Below are 5,475 nucleotides of genomic sequence, written 5' to 3'. Positions count from 1 at the left end.
AAGTACCATAACATTTGTAGTGTCATTTGTATGTTAAATACTTTGTTGAGTTTACGTGTTATGAGGCATAGTTGTTGGTGGACGTGCCTGTAATAAAATCGTAATTGCTATATAATGGAACAAGAAAAGTACGAGAGGTGTAAAGTAAAACATATTTTAGCGTAAAATTCGATTTACTATAATTGTAATTTGCGATTAGGTTATAATATGAAATTATTTCATATAGTTGAAATTAATTATTTTTGTATATGTACTAGGTGGTTCATTTAAATTGAAAACCTTGAAAGTATCTCTTATTTTAAATAAAACTAAGAAGCATTTCATTTGAAAGTGAAACGATTATGAAAGAGACGTATTTTAGTTACGTTTTTTTTCTAAGTATCGCAATGTAAATATGAAAGTCACTAACACTTTTTTAAATGTAATTATATCTTTTTTACAAAATGTGATTCTTGTAGTTATTCTACACATAAAAATTAAGATAGAGACATCAAAAAATTAATAGTTTACAAGTTATTTAATGTTTTATATCAATATATGCCACAAAAAAGCATAAAATAACTATAATTTATTACTACTATAATTGTACGGCGACGCCATCTGGCGGAAGTCCTGTGGGGCGCCCAATGGCCCCGCGGGCACTCTCATCGGTTTATTTTGAATGTCACCTCCGATCGATCTATGAAATAACACGTTATCGGTTTTCTAACTTTATCTTACTTTTTAACGTTATATCCTTTAATGCTTCTATATGCAAAATAATTGGATAAGACATTGCATGTGTAGAATATCATATAATTTCGTTAAAACATGTGAAAGTAACCATCTATTTGGCGCCTCTATCCACAAAATACGACTAAAATACGTCTCCCCTCTCTAACAACTGCATATTCAAAAATATCTTTTTATCATTTATACTTTTCGAAATGTTACGAAATTAAAAATGATCCTTGTTTACATACATATATCATATATGTACACGCATTTGTGTACACAATACGAGGGCAAGTCAATAAGTTCTTAGAAAATCTATCTTACTTTTTGACAAGTAGCATTTTTCAGCTGACTATCAAATTTTGAGCGGAATTCATCCAGAGATTCCATTTCTGTAGACGATTAAAGCGAACAACATTTGTATTTTTTGCAAAATGGAAAAAGACAAGTTTCGTGCAGTGATCAAACATTTACATATGAAAGGTTTAACGCCGAAAGAAATCAAAGCCGAGTTGGATAATGTTCATAACACATCTGTACCAGCGTTTACGACTGTATACAATTAGGTGAATGAATTTAAACGTGGTCGTACATCCACATGTGATGCACCTCGTTCGGGACGTCCAATTGAGGCTGCTACATCAGAAATCATCGATAAAATCCACGATATTGTTTTGACTGATCGACGAGTGAAAGTGCACGCGCTTGTTGAGGCCACAGCTATATTATATGGCACAGTGATTTCAATTTTGTACGAACAATTGAAAAAGCTATCGGCAAGATGGGTGACGCGTAGGTTTGCTCACTGTGGACCATAAGCGCGACCGTGTGACGATTTCAAAACAATGTTTGGAGATGTTTCAACGGAATCCAAAAGAATTTTTGCGTTGATTCATTACTATATGGACGAAACATGGATCCATTACTTCACATCCAAGACGAAGGAACAGTAAAAACAATGGACTTCACAGGGTGAACCAGCTCCAAAGAAGGCGAAGACCATGAAGTCGGCCGGAAAGGTGATGGCCACTGCAGGCTATCATTGGGATGCACGCGATATAATTCATACCGATTATCTTTCGTCGAAGCAAACGATCAATGGCGATTACTATGCAGCCTTATTGGACCGTTTCAACAACATTTTAAAGAAAAAAACGTCCCCATCTGGCGAAGAAGAAAGTGCTCTTCCATCAAGACAATGCACAGGTTCGCACGTGCCCGACACCGATGACCAAATTCAACGAATTCCGCTACGAATTGTTTCCCATCCAGCATATTCGCCAGATTTAGCCCCCTGCGACTATTTCCTGTTTCCTGAAGAAATGGTTTGGAGGAAAGAAATTCACCACCAGAGAGCAACTCATCACCGAAACAGAGGCTTATTTTGTAGAATTGGACAAATCATATTATTCGAACAGGTTGAAAAAGTTGAAAAATTGTTGGATCAAGTGTATCGAACTGAAAGGAGACTATGTTGAGAAATAAAAATGAATCGATAAAAAAATTTGTTTTACTATGTTTTTCTAAAAACTTATTGACTTGCCCTCGTAATTCTTTTGAAAAATTACATTATAATCCATGTAGATTGCATGCGATACTTAGCTCCTGTTACACATTCTCGGACTAAAATGGATTTATTTTGTTTTCTACATCTGTAATCTGCATTAATTTTGAAAAGATCGGAATAAAGTATACGTAAACGATCATTGACTTGATGAAATCTGGAGCATGTGTATCTAAATTAAATGAAAGAGATTTATGTTATACCTTTCAGTAAAATTAAAATACGCGTATTATATACATATACATATAAGTGTATTTTACTTAATAAATAATAAATGTCAAACTAAATTAGAATTTGGTTATTTGCTTTATGTTTTCTCGTGTATTTGTCATTTTTATAACACAATAAATTTTTATTATTTTTTCATTTAAGTTATCTTATAATATATTACCTTTACACACGCACGCACGCACAATTATAATGCTTATACCGATAAAATATTATTCAAAATTATATAAAGAATCTTAAAATATTTAAATAACTTTAAAAAGATCTTTAAATGTTAACTCTGTGAACATTTTGTGTAACAATGTCATTAAAAAATAGCTTACTAATTTTAAATGAATGTTTGCATTTATACTAACCCAAGAACAATTCCGCAAATCATCGCGTTTGAGATATTTACACATTCTGAATATTGTAATGCAAGTGCTAAGTAAATGTCCTTAACGCTAAAAATTTTATTATTGTAGAAAGTATAATTTATATAAAGGACAATTGCTATATCATAAAAAACATATGCAATACATCCCATTAGTATTCGAATTATCCAGTTACGCAGCTGGTGATATTCATTCGGAGCACCGAGTGCTTCTAATGTGTCGTCTACTACGGATAGTTCACGTAAACATATTTTCAATTCCTTTAAAAAGTTATATACGGATTGATTATGCGATATATATAAAATAGAAAGTATCATAATTTCATACTTAAATAAAAATTATTATTTTAATGTATACGAAAAAATATTTTAAATAAAGAGTTATTAAAATGCTATTATAGTATTTTAAACATAAGAAATAAATAAATTATTTTAAGAACTAATTTAAGCCTTATTGGATCGTTTCAACAACATTTTAAAGAAAAAACGTCCCCATTTGGCGAAGAAGAAAGTGCTCTTCCATCGAGATAATGCATGGGTTTACACGTGCCCGGCACCAATGACCAAAATCAACGAATTCTGTTACGAATTGCTTCCCTTTTCAGCATATTCGCCAGATTTAACCCCATGCGACTATTTCCTCTTTCCAAACCTGAAGAAATGGTTCGGAGGAAAGAGATTTACCACCAGAGAGCAGCTCTTCGCCGAAACAGAGACTTATTTTGAAGGATTGGACAAATCATATTATTCGGACGGGTTAAAAAAGTTGGAGAATCGTTGGATCAAGTGTATCGAACTGAAAGGAAACCATTATGTTGAGAAATAAAAATGAATCGATCAAAAAAAATGTCTTTTACTATGTTTTTCTAAAAACTTATTGATTTGCCCTCGTATCATAATTTCATACTTGAATAAAAATTATTATATTAAATTTTAAAAGTCCGTCAATGTGACAATATAACTTAAACGAATCGAAGCCTATAACAGTCTAACTGGATCTTAGTTGCTTTATGCTCTTTTGGCATCATATATCGATGTTTAACGACGTTAAAATCTGAAAATAATAATTCTTATTACGAAAAATATTACTAAATTTTTAACCAATTTAATTCGTGATAGTATTGCGGTATAGTTTATTAGAGTTGCGTTTCAAGACCAACAATTGTTCGACGCGCAGTATAGAAAAACTGCATATATCAGTACATAAATTCACGCAAAATTATACATAAACTAAGATCCATTTAGATCATTATAAGCTCCTCGATTTTTTTCAGTTAAAAATTATTATTTTAATGTGTACAAAAAATATATTAGATAAAGAGAGAGAGATATTAAAATGGTATAAATATAAAGAGGGCAACGAGCCAAAACAAATTAACGAATAATTTAAATTAAACAATTGTATAAACAAATCAAAAACAGAATTGGTGTATAGGTATCGCTTGAATACGAACGTTTCGACTCCGATCAGATCATTTTCAATGTTACATAAAATATAAAGTAATATAAGCTAAAATATTGTATACATTTTTTTTTCTTCATTAAGTCAAAAAATATTCTCAATTCAATGCAAGTTTCAGTCAATATTGGTATCATAAGCATAATTAATCTTTGTCAACAATAAAATAATAATTAACACGTTAAATAGGGCAAATAAGAGTCAAATTACAATATAAAATCTAAATCTGATAATTTATTCTAATATATATATTATTATATAATAAAAGTTTAATAATAAAAGAAAAAGAAGTAACATGTCGATAAATAAAAGAAATAAAATGTCGATAGATAAAAATTCTATTGTGACTGCGTCACAATAGTAAAAAATTATAACTGAAAATTATATAAGATAATTTGCAACGAACCAAAATGATAGCACTGATTTGTGATGACAAATAAGGTAATGATATTAAAATGATATTAAAATAACATTAGTATTTTAAACATAAGAAATAAATTATTTTATAAACTAATTTAGGAACGTAATATAAATATAAATTTTAACTTTACGAAACATATATTGTCTATAATTGTTTACATTTTATACAACATTAAACTTTGTGCTAATTTCTGTCAGTGAGAGAGGGCGTGAGATGACTGAAGTTATTTAGAGATATGTAGATGGAGTGGACTCTTCAAGCGATGATAATAGATCGATTCAGACAAACGCTTTTAATTGCGTTGAGTAATGCACTTATTTGATTATCTTGTCACAATATTCTATAGAGAAATTAGTGATCTCACTTTTTGCGAACGCGAGATCGAGCTATACTTATATTTACTAATGTTTCTGCTAAAACAGCTACGAAACGCAGAATCTCCGAAACGTACGAACCGTGAAGCTTTTAAATTATCAAAATAATTACAAATCTATTCGAAATCACGGGCTCCCGACGGAATCTTCAATCCAGTTACATGTATAGATAAAAAATTTGTAATTGTCTATTCAAGACTCTCTTTTAACACTTTCAATTAATTATATACTTAAACAAAACTTAAAAAATATTAAAAAATCAAGTAATATTTGAGAAAAATGTTTAAAAAATTTTACCTTAAACCGGTATAAGCTGATAAGAGTCAATAAAATGGCGACTAA

The 5,475-nt window shown here is 30.4% G+C and overlaps 1 pseudogene; it reads left to right on the top strand.

Moving 5' to 3' along the window:
• The first annotated feature begins 1,148 nt into the window (after positions 1-1,148).
• On the top strand, positions 1,149-3,705 carry LOC108776992 (histone-lysine N-methyltransferase SETMAR-like; annotated as a pseudogene).
• The last annotated feature ends 1,770 nt before the right edge of the window (positions 3,706-5,475 follow it).

Source organism: Cyphomyrmex costatus, unplaced genomic scaffold, assembly GCF_001594065.2.
Source record: "Cyphomyrmex costatus isolate MS0001 unplaced genomic scaffold, Ccosl1.0 scaffold398, whole genome shotgun sequence".
NCBI lineage: Eukaryota > Metazoa > Arthropoda > Insecta > Hymenoptera > Formicidae > Cyphomyrmex > Cyphomyrmex costatus.
The sequence above is the reverse complement of the archived record's forward strand: the minus strand, read 5'-3'. Positions and strand labels throughout refer to the sequence as shown.